Here is a 22,828-nt window from a genome sequence, read left to right as displayed (position 1 = left end):
GTATCTCCCTAAGATGTAACCTAATACTGTCAAGAAGCGTCAGCCTTAAACAAATAACACAACACTGTACTAAATAAAGATTATGACAATCTAATGCTGGACTTCAAGCTTGAGATGTTTAGGCACAACTGAATTGTTTTTTCTTTTTTTAAAAGAGAAAGGTCAGGCAAAAAAACTATATTACAGAGGTCAGCTGGTTCACAGCTCTCAATCATATTTTGCTATTTTGTAAAAGTTCTATATAGAAAGCACATGATGAGAATTTGCCTTGTCCCTTCAAGAGAGGGATAGGAAGAACGATCCATCCCCTATGGCTTAGTGAAATAGATGCCAGTTATTTCACTGATGTGAAAAATAATTAAAGTAAAATTGCAAAGTAACCCTGGGTTCGTTTAATGATAACACCCACAGCCACTGCACTGTCTTTTACTGCATCTGTTCCATCCTTCTGAAGGCCACTGTGTATCCTGTTTTTCTGTATATCCATCTTCCATGCTTTATTTTCACATGCTATGACTGTTACCGTGACAGTAAAAATCCCAAACAACCCTATTCTCCCCTGACCCCTCTACAGCTCATTTCAAAATGGTCAAAAAGGGTTAAGGCAAAACCAGACAGAGAAGTGAAGTGACAAGGCCTGTGTCACACGGCGGCTTAGTACCAGATTCGGAAATAGAACCCAGGTCTCCCGAGTCACATGCTCTTAGATAATGCTGCCATCAGAAATAAAGACCAGTTGTAGGTTAACTGGTTGATGAGCACACACTGGTCTGCAGGAGGGACAAGTGACAGGCCTAAGATTTCTCATCTTGTCATGCCTGCTCCTCGTCCAGGGGAGTGATGTGTTAAGGGATGAGATGTCTTGTCTTCAGAGATCCATTTTTCAGAAGGAGGGAAAGGGGTCACCAGTCCCCTGAGGAATGTGGACTTTGAAAAGAAAGAGAAAATTCCTAATAAGAGGATCTGATAAATATTTTCTATTTGGAAAAATAAATAAATTAGGGGGAAAAATAACAGACAATTTAATACTTTAATTCTAGATCACTGGTAAGTATGGCATTGCTTTTCAAAGGCTGAAATATTCAGTTTATCAGTCCTTGGCAAACCTGTAAATGAGTACACTGAGGGAATTTTCAGGCATCGGATGATTTAATGTAACAAAAAACAACCCATGGAGCTCAAAATCATAACACTAATAATCTTTTCTGTTTTTCTCTTGTTCTCTGGGAAGGATCCTATACTTCATCTAGTTGCTCAGGCCCTATTTGCATAATTGGACCTCCACAGTCATTTTACTTGTCCACATCCTTCTGACACACAACAGGCTATCACACCATGTGTAAAGAGATCCACGCTTGGGGAGGTTCCCTTGCTTAGCATTCAGCACACTGCCCTGTGTACCCACTTCACACCCAGAAGCCATCTGCTATCAGTTTAATGGTATTGTTCGGTCTTATTTCCTGGTTTGGGTGGAAATTTAACAGTAAGATAGGATAAGTGTATGTATCAGTATGGAGGGTCCTCTCAGGATGTTTTAGAGCAATAGCAACTGGAGCGTTCGTTCAGAAACATGCCCAGATGCATGCTCACCCATGTTTGCTTACAGATCAGCCTGCAGTGAAGTGAATAGAGAAGACCCCACTGGTATCCTTGGCTTCCCAGAAGCTGTGCTGATCAGTCCAAGAATCCTGGGAGGCCAGTCCTAAAGCTTAATTTTGTGTGCTCTGATTAGAATATTGGAAACAAAGCCTTCGCAAAGATATCCATCAGGGGCTCTGAGGTGAAACAAATAAAACACAAAAAAGTGAGATTTTCTCATGCAGAACATCTGTTCTTCTATACCCATGCCTCTAAGAATACGGTCATTTTATAAATAGTTTTCACTTCAAAAATTAAGCAAGAGGTCTTATCAGCAGGCTAATGTTTCAGCAGCTTGTTTGATTACTTTAAAAGAGTTCAAATGCTCTTATCCTATTGCTTTGGTCAGACAATCTGGAATTATACCCCCATTTCCTAATGCTTAGTGGAAATTTCATTTTTGAGTCATGCCTACCTTCATTTTGGTATCAGGTTGCTTCCCTTTCGTCTCTGCTGTAGTATGGTTGTGACAATGCCTCTTATGATTAACCACATTTTTACATATCACTTAAAAGACTTGCCTCAGGAAGAAGGTATTTTAGAAAGGAAGGATAATAAATTGCTAAGTACATTATTATGGCACATAGAAGAGCTTAGGTAAATAATTAGCATCTTACCTTAAGTCATGACAAGGTATGAATCAGAGTGAACTTGTCACACTACAGTAAAAAGATTATTCAAGCATAACTTCAGATGTCCAAGGGGGAGAAAGAGATTACAGCCCATTCTGTTGTGTATTTTTTATTCTCCTGGCTCTGCAGAAAAGAAAATATGCTATTACAGCTGGCTAGAATTTCTGATGGAATGCAGTGGGTTGTAACAAGTTTATCAAGTGAGCTAGTGTCTTCCACTACTAGAAAAAATAAAAGGCCTGCTTGTGCAACAGCTATCATTTCAGTAATCTGTGTCATTACATTTCTGTCTTCGGGGAGCTGCGCACGTACACGATGTCTAGGTTCAAATGGCTTCGCCATGGTTGGTTGCCTCCCATTCCCCAGGCAAGTTGGTGTTCTGCTGCTGATGTTGCTAGCTAAATAATTGGGAAGTGATCTCATGCAGTGAATGTTAACCTAATGCTTAGTGAGATTAGCAAAATAATTAATTCTGTCTACTCAGGACATAACTGGCTGGTGTAGAAAGGAAATTATTTTTACTTCAAAGTAGGGAGAGCATACCACTGAGAGACATTAACTACACCAGAGACTAGGCAAGGATCTAATAGTTTTCCTTATTGCATGCTAAGGGTGAATGTAGCACTTGGAGAAGTAAAAACAAAAGGAGAGCACAGGAAATGACTGACACTTGAAGTCGAGCGCTCCCTGGAGCCTCCCTCCAGCAACAGCGGCAGCAGGCACTGCGCCCTTACTAAGGGCATGTTGCCATTGACTGGCTGTGTCTACACTGCAATGAGAAGTGCTGTGCAGGTGGCAGGAGGAGGACCCTAATTTCAGAAGTATCATTGCTTCTCTGCATAAGGTCTGGTCTGAATACAGAAGATGGTGCAGGCAGAGTACACACGACACTGCAAGATGGAATAGGAATCAACATGAAGCATCATTAGTATCTAGGAGATTACATGAGGACTGTGCCTTTTCAAAGGCATCCAGCTACTACCTCCTCATATACCCTTAGGGCATCAGAACGGCTGATGTATCCAGGGCTACACCCAGATGAAAGCAGGGAGAACTACAGGAGAAAGTCACAACTCACTACTTATGACAACAGAAGATGATTTTAAGAGTCATATAATCTGATACTAATGCTAACACTGTCCTAGCACTGTGTGCATCTATTACAATCTCTAAAAATAAGTCTAAATCACTGACTATGTCTCAGGGAGATCTACCATTTTTTCTACGCTTGTTATCTCGTAACTGAAAGTTTATGTCTCAGTCCTCCTTAACTGACACGAACATTGTCAGAGAAAGAAAAACTTTTTAACTTTTAAACTATGATGCTCTGGAAATGAAAAGGATAGACTTGTAACTATTTGTAATTATTTAATTGGGACTCTTCAGTTAATGCTGCATTAACACTTTGCATAATCTAATCTCTGCCTTACAGATGTGCTATTTTAAGCTTTAAAATTTCATGTCGCAATTTTCAGGATAAAGAATTTTGATTGTAATGATAGATCAGAGAGGAAAGTGACACGAGATAAGAATGCAAAGTGGTGATTTTTCTCCCTGGCCACAACTCTCCTCTTGCATTGTGCTCCATAGAATGAGGAGTAAATACTAAGCCTGCAATTAGATTAATTCTACAATTGATTCCAAAAAGCTCAATGATTAAAAACAACTGTAAGGAACCAACATTTAGAAACTGGAGCAAATGCTGTTTATGCACCGGCAACTTTGTTAAAAACAGAAGAAAAAACCCTCAAGTCAGAGGAACAAGCCCAAGGTTTAATTTATATAAATTGCAGCCACCTGCTCACTCAATTTCCAAAAGAAAGCTTTTTCTGCATGCTATAAATCAATTTCTCCAGCTAAAGGAACCTCTGGGAGTCTTACCCATTTAATCTTCCATCTGAGTTTGCCAACCTTTCCCCTTAAACTATATGCTTTATTAGAAATTTAGTAAGTGGTTACTTTCAAATAACCAACCATTACCTGTCTCTAGACAACCAGATGCACACATACATTAAATGCAGCAAAACATGAAAAAATGCATAAAGGTAGGGAATACTGCTGCACTAATGAAATATCGATTGTTAGCACAGAGCACTGTACAAAGGCACTAATGGCTATGCAATGAAATTCTGATATAGAGTCTGAAGAGCTGTTGGCATGTTCAGCTTTATATCATACCCATTTGGCACTAACACATTTCCACTAGGTGGCTGTCTCATTGATTGTCACTTGCAGAAAAGCAGTGAGTGTCACTTAAGGGATACAGAGGTCAGTGGAACAAATACGTAGAATAGGTTAGTGTTATCAGGTCATAAACACACAAACGAGTGCTTACTTTGCTATGCTAAATGGGAATATACTTCTCCACTGGGAACTAACATTCAAAACAGAGTCAAAAGGGACTCACAAGATCTGAAGTACTGCCCAAAGAAGAAGACAAATACTTTTATCCTCCAATAGGTCACTGACTGCCTCAAGCAAATAGGTTATTTTTGGTCTTGAACTGCTTGCAGGTCACTAGAATTTGGTTCTTACTTCTGGGCCAAATTCATCCCTTGTGTAATTCCGCAGATGTGTAAAGAAAATGAACACTGCTGACATTCTGAAAGTACTTATAAGTACTTTGTTGGGCCTGAAGTCCTCTGTGCTGCTTTCTGAAAATGACGCTTCCTGGGAATGGCATTACTTTTCCTTGGAGACTGCTGTTGCATGACCACAGTGTAGGGCAGGGATGAGCTAGGTCCAAAAACACCTTCAAAATACATCAATGCCATCAGTTTCCTACCTGGCAGCCTCTGACAAGCAGCAGTTTAGATTAATTGGACTTCTAGCAGATATGCACTTGACCACTAAAACCCACATCCAGACAACAGTCAGCAGAGGAACCAGGATCTCAGCAAGCTTAAAAGCTGAACTCACTTCTGTCAATCCACAGTTCGCACACCTGTGGTGCTCAGCCTCAGTGCCTGAAGTGCTGACACTGGGACTTCATGAAGGTTTTAATGCCCTATCATAGAAACGGTATTCCCAGCACATTTCATCCCTGGATTGACAGCACACTTCCACCTGTATCAGTGGCGAAATGAAATGAGGAGCAACTGTTATATCTAGAACTTTTTGCTGAAGTGTATGTGAAAAATCTGTTTATCAGTACATACAATGCAGAGCTAACTCACCCACAGCTTGGATTTCTTGGGGAGTTCAAATAAGGAGATGGCATTGCATGTTTAACTGCAAGCGTAGAAGGAAGCTCTGAATCAGAATCTTCATACTTGTAATTAATCTCTGGCATCCTATTGAAATGCAGGTGATCTTAGAAAATTGTGCTGTGAGCTTTTGGCAAGAATCAGAACTATTGATTTTGCTGGTGTGCAGAAAATATAAAAATACCAGTGGCTTAACTCAAGGTATTTTTTCCCTTTGCTACAGAAAACTTTTGTAAGTGGGGAAGTGTGTGGAAGATGAGAGTTTCTACCTGCTATTAGGTCAGTCTGTTTCACACTGTCTTGAAATTCTGCCACTTGGATAATGATAAGTGATCGATTCCACTTGTAAAAGTCTCTGAAAAATGTCTCTTGAAAGTAGTGCCTCTACCATTTCTTTTGCATTTCAATTAGATGTGTTTTCTAAAAATTAAAAAGCCATTTGCTACGAGAATTATAATTACAAAGAGGGAAAAAATATGTATCAAAACAACATTGAATCACATAGTGATTTACCAGTGAATGAAAACAGAGTGTACCTGAGGCCACGTTCCTCCAGCCATGCTGCAGATGGGGTTTGATCCTTGGGTCCTGCAACGTTTCGTTTGTTTCTGTCCACCTATCATCCTGGACAGCCTCCTGAAAACATTGCAAAACGCATGTTAGCATCTGGTAAGTGATGTTTTACATCCTGACTTGTATATTCTTCAATATTCTCACATACGTTGCGTATTTGTTGTTTGTGTGTGGTTAGTTTGATTTACGAACTGATGTTAATGTACATTATTTACTTGTGCACACCCCAATTTTGTGCTGCATTGTCTAACAGTAACGAGGTAGAAGAACCCTCATGGTTCTGCATAAGGTGTGATTAAGGAGTCCGTGTTAACAAGCTGGAGGAGAGGGAATTCCTATTGTAATCAGCGCGGCATCCACTGAGCTCAGCAGTGGCCTTGCTGGTGGTTTGTTAGTGGTAGGATTTATGATGATGGCTCAGGGAGCCTTTGAATCAAAATAAGACAGTCAGGAAGAAAACGATCACCCTTCAAAATTACGAACTGCCATGCCCCTCTTGCTCTTCCTCCAAACTCTTCAGTGAAAATGTCTCCTTTTTTTTTCGATTCTTCACAGTGTTGGAATTAGATTTTACTAATAATTTTACTAAGTTTTTTTTTTCTATCGTCTTAACTAGTCCTATATAGTGTAATTCCTTTATATCAAATCTTGAATATTCCCAGCCTCTCCGTAACAGACAGCAGTGCTGAGGGCTACACTGCACACAGGCGACTCAAGCTCCCCTCAGCACAAGCCTGTGCAGCATGGATACTGCAGTTCCACTCCGGCGAACATCTCATTCCCAGCCCATGCCATGACTTCAGATCTTTTAAGAGCAAAATGTCAAATAATTGCAGGTAATGGTACGCAACCTGCTAGAATCAAAGATGAATGATAACGCAAGGGTGTTTCCTGGTTCATGCTGGGATCTAGCACACACTGGATTTCTGTGTTTAAAGAACAAAAACATTTGACTGAATTGTGAGATATTTGCCACATATCTGAGAGATAGTATGTAGAAAGACTGAAAAAGTAGCTATAACTCCATCATGAGACATAATTGTCTCATGTTGCTGTTCTTTAAAGGCTTTCATAATTGGCCGTTCAATTTGAAAGGACTTGACCATTATCTAATAGAACTATAGATACCATTACAGCGCATATGACAGTAAGAAAATGGACAGATAGTAAAACACAGGAAAATATTATGACAATCTGCTGTTGGAAAGGGCAAATCCCAGCTAGTGTAGAATGACAGTGTCCCATTTCTCTCAGGATTTGCTTTAATCACCTTCCCAGTGGCTGAACTTCCATTTGGTTTTCAATAACTTTTGAATCAAAAGCATCCAAGTATTATAGTCAAAATATTTATTACTGAAGAGAGTAATTCCACTGCCAGCTAGAGAGGAAATGAATCCTTTTGTGAGCCAGCAGCAGGGAATACAGACCCAAATGTTGCTCCTCTGGATGTGCTGGGACCGGTTGTGAATTGGGCCTGGCAGAGGGCTGATAAAGCTGAAAGTACCGTGCTAATGCAGGAAAACCACTTCCATGGGGTTAGGACTGACATGGGAGCTCTGCTCCAGAGATGGCTTTAATACAGTTATGAGCAGAGTTACAGTATTTCTATATCTACGCATATACTTCATGGAACTCAGAGACAGAATCAGGATTAATTAGGTTGCATTTGGAGATTTCAGTTTTTGTGGATAGAAGGTGTTGGAGAAAAACAAATGACTAATTTTTAATTCACACTATTATGTCTTTCAGTTATAGCACATATGCCGCATAAGAACAGAGTGCAGAGATATTTCAGCAACACTCAGCTGCAATAGCATATGCTAGTGAATATCTACTTTATTCTATTTATTTTTTTTCAAATTTGTCTTTCAGCTTTGAGTCAACTTCATGAGTCTGATCTCACTGGCAGGAATAACATCAGAGAAGCCAGCAGAAGTACACTGGTGTAAAATTAGGATGCCTGAGATCCAGCATCAGATCTGCTATTTATTGCATTCAAATATGAAGATTCAGACCAACCATAAGCTTCCAATTGGAAGGCAGAGGTCTCTGTGTAAAAAAGCCAGTTATATAAATATGATAAAAGACCCGTGTTCAACTTTGATTTCACTTTGCACAGGAGGTCAAAGTGCAAAGGAGGAAAATAATCAAATAATCAAATCTCAGGTTAAGTGTCTCTTACCTAATGATTTTAAGATTGAAGAACAGGAATCTCTGTTCTTCAGTTCTTCATCGGATTGTACTGGAGGCAGAGGACAGACAAGTCTCTAGCGAGAACCTTGACATCAGGAGACTGAGGTCTGTAAGCCACCAGCTCAGTCATGTTGGCATCAGCCATTAAGAAAGCAGTGGTCCTCCAATTCATTTTTATGAGAAAGAAGGTTGAGGCAGGCTGCCTTGAAAGAGATGCAAGAGTGAGATGACATGAACATGATCTTAATACAGATTGGGGATACAAGTTTACCCTTGTTTTCAGAAGCAAAAATGATTAATGGAGTACAAGGACAAGAGACATGAGTGAACTTTAACAAACTCCGTAGCGTGCTGAAAGATATGATTTGTGAGCTGCATTTTCTCTGTGGGCCTTTCCTATCCATGCATCATAAAGATGCACACTGGCTACAAAATGAGACAGAGAATCCGTCCTGGCCTTAAAATCTCTGAACATCCTCCCTCCTTGTTTTGCCTGTCTGTGCATGTCTCACCCTCTTTGGATAATTTACAGGTGTAACCACTTTATAAACTAAGCTTGAGGGTGGAACATAAGAACATAGTTGGGTGTCTGAATGCCAGTGAACTGCAGAACTCATCTGCCATTTGACTGTTTCTTATTCGCTGTAGGTGTAATCCAGGTTGGTCGAATAGCAATTTTACCATCCACCCTGAGAAAGAAGCAGTTCATAGTTGCCTAGAGGGGCAGATCAGAGATTAAGCGACACCTCAACCTCTTGTTCCTGTGATTCATCTCTCTCTTTTGGTAAAGAAGCAGACTTTCCCTTCTGTATGCAGCTACTTGAGCATACTGCAGCAGGCACTGGGAAACAAAGCACTGAGCCCATCCATCTTTCCTTCTTGCCCATCTGCATCAGTTTAGCAGTCCCTGTTCCTTGCTCAGGAGTTGCAACCACTGAACAAGGCACAGCAGGGGCATGGTGTATGCTTGCACTCTCCCCAGGGTCCCTAAATAGCCTAAGACAATAATGTTTACAACAATATTTCTTGCATGCAAGCTTGTAAATCCAGTTGCCTTTTTAGGCTCCCCTTTCTATCCTAGTTGGCTTTTGGCTGTAGGCAGTGTTTGTTGTGTAAATCAGCCTCTGGACCCTGTGGGCAATTTCATACAGATTTCTTGCAGAGCAGCTGCTGGAGTTGAAAAAATTTCTTAACTCCAAAGGTGTTGAGATCCAGCCTTCTGGTATATGCTCATCTCGAGAGAAAACAACTTGTGCTACCAGCTACATAGAACCAATTCTGGCAGCCTGTCCCTTTCCTGGGTGAACTGTGAAATCCAGGATAGAGATGACAAGGTTGGAAATGTTTGCAGTGTGCTTTAGCAAGAGCAGTGACAGTTGCAGTGTAGGGCCTGGATTGACCCTTAGCACCTCTTGCATCCTCATTAAGATCAGGGAATTCTTCTTTTCAAATAAGGGGGTTGATGTGGTTTTGTTATAATAAAGCTGCCCTTCACTGACCTGATCGAAGTAGGGACTGATCTTGAAAATATGATTAACTATGTCTAAAGGGAGTCTATCCTTGTTTGTTCTAACTAACCTAAGTCAGCGCAGAGCCTCATTGACATCCAGCTGCAAATTTAGAGCTTGTACTGAACTGAAAAACAAATGAAACAAATACTGATATATTACTGTTTATCAGAGCTGGAGTAGAGAAATTTCTGAGTGAAAAAAGGCTCTTAACTCATCAAGCAAAACCAGAATTTACACCATGAAGCCATTTTTTTCCAAGAAGAAAACCAACATCTTTCTACAAAAGTAATTGTCATTTTTAATCCAACTAAACAAGAGCATATGATCTATTCAGATGGAAGGCCTTTTTGTCAGCAGATTGTAAACTAGTTAAAAAAAAAAAAGAGAGAAGAACCCTTTGATTTGAAACTGTAGATAAAAGCTAGACCCACACAGGAGCGGAGAGAAAGCAGAACAATCAATCATTCCAATACTTCCAAATGCAGCTAATTGCTTCCAGCACCATTTTAGCACCCTGGAACAAGCCAGAAATCAAAAGCTATTTAATGTCAACACATCTAAACTGTAGTAATAGGTTTCACCAAATTATTAGAAAGCAATTTTCTTTAATTCAGTGATGGGACTTGCATCAAATTTCAACCTTACCTAAGCCTTGGCAATGCACCAGATGAGCAAATGCCAACTTTGGATCCAATGAGAATGATTTTCCTTTTGGATTTCAAAGATAGCTCTGTTATCTACATCCACAAGGACCTCTTTTGCCCTCAAGGGCACTTGGCAACTCAGTGAAGACATTCTATTACAATTGCTCTTTCTTTTCCATTCACATTATCTAAGTGTTCCAGTAACAATGGATGATCGAGCCAAATGTTTGAGTTATAGCACAACAAAGTTGTAAGTCATACTTCTGCTGCTTTCTTCCCTTCCATTCGGAGCTATTTCTACTGATGGCTCTAATGATATGGTCAGGGAATAGAAACCCAAATGTCAGCATACCTTATGTTACCTCAAATCATTTTCAGTAACTGGCATTGTATCCCCTTGGCACAGAGCAGCAGTAAGAATAAAATCCACTTATGTGCACTTCCAAAGGCACAGAATGTTTTGGTCACTGGTAAAATCCCCACCTATTACTTGCATACGGTATCCTACACATTATGGGTTAGCTGAGATTTTTTTCCACGGGGTTACGTTTATAAGTCCCATTAACTTTTGCCAAGGAAAGAGTTGGGAAGGGTTGTCCCATAAGAACTATGCTGCGTAAGGATTCATGTATTGCTTTCCTCTAAGCAGCAAGATTCCAATTATGATTTGTTTTGAAGTACATGAGGAAGTTTTGAACACTAAAGGAAAACACAAATATCTTCAGCTCTCCTTAATGAAAAGGCAAAATGCATTTTTTGAGACTGCAAACAGTTTTTGATCAGAAAAATCAGTTTCTGCCCACTTCTTTCAGATCACACCTTAGAGCTCCAAATTTCCTTCGGCAGAGGGGTATGGGATGCATACAGCACGTCTCAGGCAGGTCATTACAATGTTTTTTGTAACAAACCATGACTTTTGCCCCAGGGACTTGTATATTGTACTACAAAATAGAATATGTGTTTTGCCACGAATATTCATTGTATATAATAGTTCAACGACCAGTTTATTTCTCCAACTTCAGAGCTTTCCTTTCAGAAGCACTCACTGTGCAAGCATCTGCAGCTGTGTTTAAAGCAGTTAGGTTTCACACAGGCACTCTTTGTTCTCAGTTTTGTTTTAAGTGTAAAAGTGGCTTCTTGGTTGGTAAAATATATCCAGTCTATCTAATGATGGCAATTATTTAAAAGCAGCAGTTTCCAAATAACAGTTTTACAGCACAAAATTAACTCCTTAGCTATTTTGACATTAGCACATGCTTTGGAGACTTTGCAGAGATTGTCTTTCAAATTAAGAATGATTCCACCTTGTTGAGTCCAAAGCCTAGGGCAGGGCAGTCTGGCCATGAGGCAGAGGTCAGTAGTTATGATGTACTCTCCCGAGCACTGCATTCTACTACCCACACGAAGTTCTTCACATCTGCAGCGCACTCAATTTCATTAAAAAGATACTAAAGATATTCTTGCATCTTTCTCTTCTTCAAAACACATCTAAATTACATCAAAAGCCAGAGAACAAGGAAAATCTCCTGCAATAGCAGTGAAATATGTGTCAGAAGAGAGACACTAGTTTCAAGTTTTGGGGAAGGTAATGAACAACAAAGAAAAATGGGATGATGCCCAACAAAGCTAAAAATTCAAAGTTAAAAATTCATCCTCATTTGTTAAACACCTGGGTTGATGGGATATGCTCCTAATTCCTTCTCTGCTGTATATTTAAACTATTATTCCACGCTCTGCATGCAGCTCCCGCTTCCTCCATTCACAGCCCCTGCCTGTGTTCTGCATTGTGACCCCCAATGGGTGAACTCATGCTCTTCCCCTCCGTGCCAAGGGAAATGAAGGCGGAAAGGGTAATGTTGGCCATGGCTTATGTTGGTCGTAGTTTTGGCCTTGGCTGAGAAAGCACTTTTGAGATGTATGATGCTCTGTGCTCACAGTACAGAATGACAGTAAGACTCTGAGGGTAAAATAAGGATACAGCTGTGAAAAGGATAGGTAGACACACATTTTACAAGACATGGCAAAACTATTATTGCATAGTTTTCCACTGCAAAAGTGTTAGGCCTTGCGGCAGCTGAGCTGATACCTGTGACAATGGAGAGCCCCTGGGGACCCGTCAGTGCAGTGTGATTGAGAGATGCCCAGCCAGAGCCCTGGGCAGGCTGCAGCCCTGCACCCCCGGAGGTGCCTCCCAGGGTACACAGAAGCCCAGGCTTGGGAGGACATCCAGGGACACAGAGGAGCAACAACACAACTCCAGAGAAAGCAGTCTAAGACAAACAGCATGAATAGCTCTCCCAAAGTGGCTCTTTTTCTCTTCAGCCTTTATTTGAAACCCCCATGAATTGCTTAGAGTAAAGCCTAGCCTCTGAAATGTCAAAGATGGATGAAATACATGTCACGAGATTTCTTTAAAGATTAATAATTGTTTCAGAAGATTTTATTTTCAGGATAGAGATCTTTCCCCAATTTTTCTAGGGGACAAAAAAATGCATATATATGTTTTTCTCCTTTGGAGCCACCCTAGGTTTTGCAGATTTTGGCAGCTTGGTAAGTTTGATATGACTGCAGCAATTTCTTTCACTTTTGCACTTCAAATTCCATCCTCTTTGCTAAAGAAAGAAGTCTCTTCTGTCATTAATTTTTGCACATTTTTCCAAAAATGTGATGTCTTTTTAGCACTCCTCTTTTGTTGTCACAAGTCTAATTGACAGTTCTGTCAGGCCTGGGGGCCTGACCAGCATACGATGTTCTCAGTCTCATCACATACCAATACCATCAGCAAGGGATGTTCGCATGGATTGAAGACAAGATATTAATGACTTAAGTTAACAGAAGAAAAACACTTAAAACTTGCTTTGGCACCCCTTGAAGTCAATTAGCATATTTTGATTGGATTCATCAGACTTTGGGTCAAGCCCGCAAAGCATCAACTGATGCTGAGCGCCCCAAACCCTTACCAGTATATTAGCATGAGAGAAATCTTTGTTTTTCGTACAGGTTAGTCAGCTTCTGCTGCATCTTTTTTACTTTATCATCATGCACCTCAGTGCCTGGGGACTGCCACATCATTCTCCTTCCTTCGTTCATTCATTCAGTGGGAGAATCTAACCAGTATCTGACTGTATTTCAGCTCTCTCCTTCCCCTCATGCTGATTTCTGACTTCATACCATAGCATTAAACAGAAATGCTATCCTATTAATGTAACAAATGAAAAGTGCATCTCAGAGGAAACAAACACCTTCGGCAGCATAAAATGCCATTCATATTTATGTTGCAAGAAATGACGGTCTACATCCATTTGAAATGAGGAGCTAATGGAAGGGAGGCCAAATGTCTTAGGCTCAGAGGAAGTGCTGTTTTCACACTCCATTATGCTATACATTACTGGAGAGCTCCATGAATCCACAAAATATGAATGCATTAGCCTTGCAGAAGCTAATCCATGTTGCTAAATCAGGATTCATTTCACCTCCAGCACCTTCATGTGTTTGTCAGAATTCCCTTGACACGCATTCAAATTTGCTGAGAAAAATCTGCAATATTGTCATATTCATAAACATATGTTTATTTGAAGAACAAAGGTAAGCTCCTGTTCTGGAAATTAAGTTTTTTAGCACAGGTTCTTTCCTCTTTGTTCAGTGTTTGTGCATCATTTACTTTAGCCAGATCAGGAAAGTAATGCTGACATCAAGTGTTGGTGCTCCCCCAACTTATTGTGGTGATTACCTCAACAGATAAAATGCTCTGTCTGCTTTTTAGGGTTCTACTCAAAGACTGTTTGAGTCAGTGGGAAAACTACAATTGGCTGCGATGGGCTTCTGGATCAGAACTCTGCAGAGAAAACTTTTCCTGGAAGGGATCCTAGAAGATTGAAGCACCGACATCCCTCTGGAACTAAATTTAATTACTTTGAAATCTACAGACCTGTGTTTCTTCCATTTCATCATGGATTTAGTGAGAGATTCTACACTGCTTCCTTTCTACTGCAAATATTTAAACACATGCAAAGTACTGTTTTATTATTACTTCTCTCTCTAATTTCCCTGTTCAGGCCCAATGCCCCAAATCGATCAAAGTAGAACAGCTTAGTAAAAGAGGAAAGGGAAATATTCTCCCTATTACTTCTTTACTTCTATGCTCACTGTGTTAAACCTTGCTTCATGGTGCTTTTATCATGAACTGTAAGACACTCATATGACACTGTTGACCTAATTTTTGGTTCTTTGCTGCATTGGCTCCTGGTCTCACAAGATAAGCACCTTTTTCAGTTGATACAGGCTGGAAGTATAATAGGTTGAACGTCAGCCACCCTAAATGGAAAGTCTGTCAGCAGACAAAACACTGTACTGGAGATTGAATGGAGTAGAAGGAACAGAGCGAAGAGAAGCATAATTAAATATGTGGGAGCTATTTTTGAATCTATTGAAATGGGAGACAATTGAATGGAAAAGAGCCAAGAGAGATTCAGTTATGCTAGAGATGGAAAAGTGAAGCTGCATATCCGGGGTTTGGACCCAATCACGTTATGTCTGAATTTTGAAAAGGTCAAGACCTTGTAGCCCTGTAGTTTGATTTAACCAGAGAAGAAGCAGGACTGGCGGAGATGATGGCAGCTGCAAGCAGTGCACAAAGCCCTGGGATCTTCAGGGAGCAGATAAATAAATAGGCACGAATTCCTAGGGAAATAGTAAAAAATAAAAGCACAACATGGAGAAATGACAACATGGACCTGCTTCCCCAGGTCTCTGGGTCACTATAGTAACATTCGAGATTCAGTGCCCTGGTAGTGAGAAAGCAACTGTGATCTCTATATGGGAAACACTAAAACAGCATAATTGTTGTTACCAGTTTGTCTGTTTTTTTCGCATTGATCTGTGGATTTTGCTGAGAGTACCTATGGTTTCTGATGTCAACAACTGTGGATTAATCCAACTGTGACAGACAATGAAGTTGCTACGTGCAGACACTGCTTGCCTTGTCTGAGAATTTCATTTTGATATGAATTTGCTGTTCCTTTGCAAACACACAGCAGCCTCCATATTGATGAATAAATGCTCAGTTGAGTGCTAGTCATGGCTGAGCTAGTTCCAACAGCTTGAGACCAAACTGGCTGGACATGATTTTGGACATTGCCTTATTCTTTGAGAGGGAGTGTAAGAAGTTCTTTTGGTCTCAGACCAGTCTAGAAGGCATCCTGTAAGCTTTAACACATTATCTCCAAGTGAAATGCATCTTGCACTACATAGAACAGGTAACAGCAAATTAGAAAGCGCAAAATGTGCTCAGAAAGAGGGATACTGAAGCTAGCATTACCTCTTTCAGTGCAGCCCTGCACAACATAAGCAGCTGTGTCCACTGCAGATTTCCGTGAAAACATTATTGAAGCAGGTTGTTCAGGTTGGGATCCCGCACAGACCGGGATTAGCTGTCTCCATAGTCAAGAGAGAAAGGGGAAGATATTTCCAAAAGACCAATTATCCCTGGCTCTTGAAGAAAGCAGGGTGATGTGCTTAGATAGTGTTTGAAGATCACCGAAGTTAAAGTAGTTAACATCCAGAATGTTCTGGAATTTGGCAACAGTGTTCTTCATCAGTTTATGCTCCTTTTCATGGGAGGACCTCCCTGGAGGTCACTGCAAGCGGTGCATGGTTAATTGCAAGCTAAGCAAGTGCACAGTGTATAGAGCCCATTCGAACTCTTAAAAATTACTCCCTATGCTTCAATACTACTGTACTTTTGAATTGAATTACTTCTTTCTACATAATTTGATTATTACCGGCAACCTCCATGATTAAGACTTATAAAAGCAAAGAATTATGGACCAAAGGACTTGAACTCAATTTTCTAGAGTTTTTAGTTCAGGAAATTAATGGAGCAAAACACAGAAATTTAGAAACACCACAGTTAGTTATTTCTTGCTGTTAATCAATTAAATCTCTTACAGGTATTTGAATGACATACGCAGCTTTTAGAGTTCATTTCAGATCACAAAAATAGATAAAGGAAAAGAAAGTGTAAAATGATCCTTTCTAGACAGAAGAAGTACAAATGGCAGGCACTTAATATTTTTTTTATAAACTATTTAGTAATATTTATTTAATGATTGCCCAATTCAGCTACTGTAACATTCTTTAATAACTCATAAAGCATATTTTATGCCAGCCATGAGATTTAATGGCATCACAGTGGGAAGAAAATCTATCTTGACATGAAGCTTCTGAAAGCAATGGTAAAAAATGAAGCTGGGCTTTTTGGAAGGGAAAAATATTCTTTTTATTGAGGTAAATTCTTTCTACCAGCTTCTTCATCTGTGTATGGTAGCCAGGCAACTATTATATGCGATTCAAGTCTGACAGTTGAAGAGCATGATGCATATTAGTGTGGGTAAAAGTAGTTGTGAGCACGTTAAATTTAGACCTTATTACCTGCATTATGTTAATGCCTCTAGGTGCTAACAGATTGAAACCCGTTGTGATAGACACTGTACAAGCATATAGCAAGACAGAAGTCATTCAGGGCATGGACTGAATCAAAATAGACAAGACAGGAAAAGGGTAGGAGGTTTGGGGATGAAAGCAGAGAAAAATAAAGGAACTGGCAGAGCCAAGGGAAAAAATGGTTTATGAATTTTTTGGCAAAAAAAAATATTTCATCTGTAAGAGAGCATTTGTCAAAGCTGTAAAATGTTTTCATGAGCTATATTCTTCCCTATGCATATGAAGGAGAGACATTCCAGGCAGTGTAGACTCAGGTTCAAATCTGGTTTTCGGGGATGAAAAGACTTGGATCTTTGATCTCCTGAAGAGGAGATCCTCTCCTAGAGAGGGTTTTCAAAACTGCACAGGGTTTTGTGGCATAGGAAAATGATTTCCAAGGCATCTCTCCTCCAGGACATCAAACTACACCTGCAGAGGCCTTCCGCAGCTGCCCTGGCCCTGTGGACCATGCAGTCTTACAATTTAGAAGCTGTGTTTTTGTTTTTTCCCATGTTGATTTTTCCTGGCCATAAAAGCCACTGTTTCCTTTAGAGCTTTGGAGCATTCTATTCTGACCTTATTAAGCAAATAGCAGCAAGTTTGTAAACTTTCCTAAGTACACCCACAGGGACTCTTTTCTTTTTTTAGTTAGAACCACTGCTAAAATAGCTCACTGGCAGCTCTGACCTCGCTTTAACTCCATGTGCCTGATGCAATGTGTAGTGGAGTTTAACACAGAGCATCAAAACAAACCAAAATTACTTAATAGGTTACCCATACCTACTAATAACAATCACAGAGCTCTGACGTGATGTGATTACAGCTTGAAGCTGTGACAAAGGAGGCAGGGAAATGAAAACCGGTACTGATGTGCTGATTACTGATTATGGTCCCACATTGTTTTATTTAATAGTTAAATACTTGTGCAGAATGATTTAATACAAGAAGACGCAGAACATGTATATGTTTAGATATCAGATTAGTAGCTGACAAGCTTCATCATATCATGCTGCATTTCTTTGTCTGTTACACAATTTCCATTTTAATGTCCTGAAAGGTGACTACTGCACGGTGACAGACAGCAGAGTGGGCTCCCATGTTTGAGGGTTTGGAAGGGCTGTCATCACACCATGGCTGGAGGCTTCTCTCTTGCCTTCCTTTGCAAGGATGTTAAAAAATACTCCCCCAAGAGCAGCCTAATTACTCACTGCAGCAGCAAAGGAGTGGCTGTCATTTTGGTGAGGTTTGTTTTGAGGCTTAAACAACGGCTGATGGCATGCCTGAAGGAAGGCAAAGATCTCTGAACTGCGCCTATGTTTGCCCAGAATTCCTTACCTCTCAGCAGGAAAAACATCGATTCCTCTCTCACTCCCCCACCCCCTTCCAACTGTGTCTGTGCTCCCTGGATACCCGGGAGGCTGTCTGATGTCACCACAGGGTAAGCTGTAAAAGAAGATGCATCAGAAATGTTATCCTCTGGGAAGTTCATTTTAACAGCAGTGTTGCTATAAACAGTGTCTTCAGCTTTACCAAGTTTAGTAACAGCAGCAGGAGACACTACTGAATACAAGTCTTGGATCTATCAATAGGTACTCACCTTCTGCAGAGCAGGAGTGGAAAGATGGAAAGTAGTATGTATCACTGAAGTATCAACGCAAACTTTGGTATTTTGCCACCTTGTTTCTCCATCGTGTCCAATGTTCTTGAAAACGAAGGACAGAAAGGCCAGCCTCACTGCGTTCTGGGGACTGGAGAGAAGATGCAATTTCAGGGCATTGCCAGTTCTGTACGGGAAAACAGTTTTCCACAGTTAAAAGCCAATAAAGAAGGAACCATCTGACTAACCAATATTTTTCTTTCCTTTCCAAGTCGCCTTCCTAACTAGTTCCTTAATTTTCTTAAGTTTGTGAAGAACTGAAATACGAAAGTTAAAGGAGTCAAACCAAGAGGTCAGATCAAGCCATGAACACTGAAATCAAAACAATCCTCTAAAACAAAACATCTAAACTTGTCACAGCTTGGAGATGGAACATGTGCCAATGAGTTATGTGGCCAAGGTGAATATCAAGAACATTGCTTTGTAATTTTCTATTGCAGGTCATACAGCCATATTCTTAGAAGGGCCACCAAAACTTTAATTTATTTATCCTTGCAACATATTACACTATGGAGAGAGAAGAAATATTTTTCCCTTCATTAAGACAGAGTGGGATCGAGGGACCAGATGAACACAGAATATATTTAGCCACTTACTTCACACTGAAATGGCATTACGGGAGAATTAGAACAGGCAATATGTTTACATAATTTATTTACCTATATTGCTATAAAACTCAACAAAAGCATACTAGGGAAAAGCAATCTGAGCATATTCTGCGATCTGAGGGCTCAGCAAAGATAAAACAGAGTATCTACCAAATGCACTCCTTCGTTTGGTGCGCCCCTGACCCTTTTCTTAGTGACTGATTAATATTTATGCAAGCCACCACTTCAATTAGAAACCTAGCGAGATTAATTGGATGGAAAAATACTTGCAATGCAGCAGATAAAGGAAAAAAAATCAAAGAGAGCTTTTCTCTCTTTGTCTATTGCCACCAAAATAACGCAGGCAGTTACAAGTTTAGTACAGGGATGTACCCCCTAAAGTGTTTCCAAACTAATAACCTTTGAAACAGGTTTGCAGCCTCAGAGATGTAGCAGAATACACAGGGGAAAAAGATTTGATTTGAGATGAACACTGGCTCATGCACTCATTAAAGCAGCCTGCTCTACAACAAAATGTCACAGGGTCGCATCCAACTCAGAACAATCTCAGTTTTGATTATTTTACCCCCTTAACCCTGTGGGCTGCATGAAGTGAACCTGGTGCCTTGATCCTGGAATATCAAATCATCAGGAGTGGGAGCAGAAAGCTGCTGTAGCTGCACTGCCAGCCATCCGGTGGTGCCGTGGCAGTGTATAGGGCACTGTATGCCCATGAACAGCAAGGGGCTTCAAATCACAGTTCTGCTTTTTCCCATCAAATATCTAAAGAATATCACACTGAGATTTCAGTTAACATGTGTGTGTGTGCGTTTCACAGGCTGGTTCATATTTAAAACACTATATATATATATATATGAAGAGGAAAAAGAAAAAGCTCCAAGTGAGCCCAGAGTGGATGAAAGCTCTTGCTGCAGTCTGCAAGTCACAGCATTGCTCCTTCTTCCTGATTGCATTCCAGCAGGCTCGTGTAACACAGCTCCTGGAGATCACAAACTTTTCCAGCAGCAGGGGAAACTGAAGCTCGCAGACAGGAAGCTTCAGGTTTTCAGAGTGTGCTTGAGCAAAAAGACATTGTTCTCTAAATGCACCCTAGCTCAGTCCTTTGCCTCCTTTTCTCATCAGGACCATGGGGTCCTGTCACTAACAGACTGAGGAATTTCACTCCCTGGGGGTTACACAGATACTGACTGATGCTGATCCTGGGCTAGCAAATGTTTGCAGTTATCCTGTCAGCCTGTTATCCTGTCAGTACACCGCCAGTCTTCTACAGAGTTCTATCCAAACATCTTCAAAGAGCACAGCCTGGTGGTCTGGACTTGGACTTCCTCAGCTCCCCTATGGCAAGGGCTGCATGGCAAGGAAGCCCTGCTCCTGGCCTGTTCTTCAGTAGCCAGCCTTCCATTGCCAGACCTGCAGCCACACGAGCCATTAGTTCCTCCTCTCATCCCCATTCCCTCTGCCTCCCAGTAGCTGCCACATAAGTGTTCATATTCATTGTTTAGCATTTGCAGGTCCATTTTTTTAAAGTCCATCTTAAATATAAAGGGAAGAAATTGCCTGCTGTGGCTTTTAATGTTACCTCTATATTTAGGCAATGGCTTAACAATACTTCAATTGCAAGATAGTTGTGGAGAATTTACTTTCATAAGATGCAAGCTCTCTAGCAGTAGGTATTATGCAGAAAGAAAAGCGTTACTACTTCCATACTCCTGAAAATAAAGATGCAATTAGATCTCTGCAATTAAAGAGCACATTACAAATGTATATTTCCATTTTCTGTGGTAATTTTTCATTTCTATCTCCAGCAATATATCACTTATGCTAAAAACTGAGCCATGAAGTGTAGTATTTACTACTGAGCCCCAGGAATACATGCTGCTCTTATTTACACCCAAGGGGCCTGAGGTCACAACGTGGTGTGGAGCCAATGTCAAGAGCTGTGGGGGGGATGTGTAGAATCATTAGTTTAAAGACAAGCAGAGCTAAGAAATAATGCATGTTGTTAATCATTACGCCTCGTCCTATCTCAGTGACCAAAGACAAGCCCTGCTGTGTTACCAGGCTGTAATGTCATGCAAATGGAGAAAGTCCACATGCTCCAGCCTGCAACTATGGAGATACTCCAAGCTGTTTATATTTGCCCAGAGAGGTGGTGGTTGCTCTGTCCCTGCAGACACGCAAGGTCAGGCTGCACGGGGCTCTGAGCGCTGATGGAGCTATGGGTGTCCCTGTGCACTGCAGGAGTGGGACCAGGCGGCCTTTAGAGGTCCCTTCCAACTCAAACAGTTCTATGACTCTATGGTATGGATGAGGATATCTTCATCCTATGAGACTCAAAGTGACCTTCAGGGATACCGTGTGAACAAAACAAAATAGGATCAAAGATAGCACAAACAGGACTTCTTATAACGAAAGGTCTTATACTGTTTTCCATTAGAACTCCACTTACCTACATTATACATTAGTGCAGAACCTGGTCATTTTTCCACAATAATTTAAATAATTGCCTACATTTCTCCCTTGTGCTTCGGGCAGGAGATTTTACCTGACTGGAGCATAATGACTTGCCCTTTTGTCTCTTCTTTCTGCAGATGTTGCCCTCTTCAGAAACAATGAACCTGTATCTGTTATTAATTTTTCTACAAATATAATTCAGTTATCTCAGAGAAACTTTCTGATCACTTGCATCTGAGTGAAGAGAGGAGCAGGACCTAATCCACTTCTATATGCATTACTTCTCCACTTAGCTTCACAGAAGGAATTCGTGAAAATGTAGGAGATTTCTTGCAAACAATCAGATCCTTCTTTCCGTCATTGTTAAAATAGAGAGGCATTTGCTTGGAAAATAAATCTCACACCTTTCCCCTCTCCTTTCTTTTTCCAATGAACTTGTATTTCTCCTCAAATTCTGGCCTCCAATACAACCCCAGTATAAATAAATGAGGTCTTCTGAACAAAAAAAAGTTTGTGTGAAATGGGAAACTAAGTTTCATTCTGCTGTCCTTTCAAATGGTTATTGTGGATGACAAAAATAACTGTTTGTCAACTGAAAAAAATTTTATGGGGCAAAATGTTTCAGCCTAAATTATTCAGCTAATGGTTATTACCTCTGCAAAATGGAATAAAGAGCCATGCTATGCTGCTATGGCTGAGGCAATTTTACTGCGGTACCTACAGCAGCAGCGTGAAATGTCTCCCTCAAGACACCACTCCGAACTTTGGCTTTCTTGGAGAAAGAGCCACTGCAGAGGCACTTGCATAGTAGATTGGAAGAGCTCAATTACACTCTCGTGTACACTGCTTTTTTTGTTTCTGGCAGGAAGTATGGAGCTGTCTACATGAGTTCAGAATTTTATTTGCAAGGTTGCTCTTCTGCAGCTGGTTTTAAACACTGGTTCATGCAATGCTAGTTTTTCCTGCTGCCGTTTGGAGGTGTTTTCTGCTTTGATGGACAAGATGCTGGGTATGTGCTTCCTCCTAACAGCATAATTCACAGATTCCTCAGCCTTCTTGGCATATCAAGCGGGAAACGGCTTATTGTGCACTCTCTATGTGCACTAATTTTGGCAGCCCTCACACTTAGCATAAGGAATGTAGGATGCCTTTGGCTCTATGCCCTCCTCAACCCCTAAAAAAAGACACCTTATCAGTGGTTAGCGGTGCTGTCAGAATAGAAAGTTTGCCTC

At 40.6% G+C, this 22,828-nt stretch overlaps 1 long non-coding RNA gene across 2 annotated transcripts in view; it reads right to left on the bottom strand.

Annotated features, from left to right (window-relative positions):
• The window catches only part of LOC110406366, a 283,084-nt gene that overhangs the window by 87,474 nt on the left and 172,782 nt on the right, over window positions 1–22,828 (bottom strand). For both annotated transcript variants that reach the window (XR_002443444.1, XR_002443445.1), the window contains 4 exons: window positions 18,475–18,661; window positions 18,213–18,320; window positions 6,013–6,112; window positions 2,256–2,393 (listed from right to left, as the gene is read on the bottom strand). This is a non-coding gene — a long non-coding RNA (uncharacterized LOC110406366). The remainder of the gene's footprint in view (window positions 1–2,255; window positions 2,394–6,012; window positions 6,113–18,212; window positions 18,321–18,474; window positions 18,662–22,828) is intronic.

Source organism: Numida meleagris, chromosome 14 (genome assembly GCF_002078875.1).
Source record: "Numida meleagris isolate 19003 breed g44 Domestic line chromosome 14, NumMel1.0, whole genome shotgun sequence".
Taxonomy (NCBI): domain Eukaryota; kingdom Metazoa; phylum Chordata; class Aves; order Galliformes; family Numididae; genus Numida; species Numida meleagris.
Note: the sequence above shows the minus strand (reverse complement) of the source record. Positions and strands in the feature narration are given on the sequence as shown.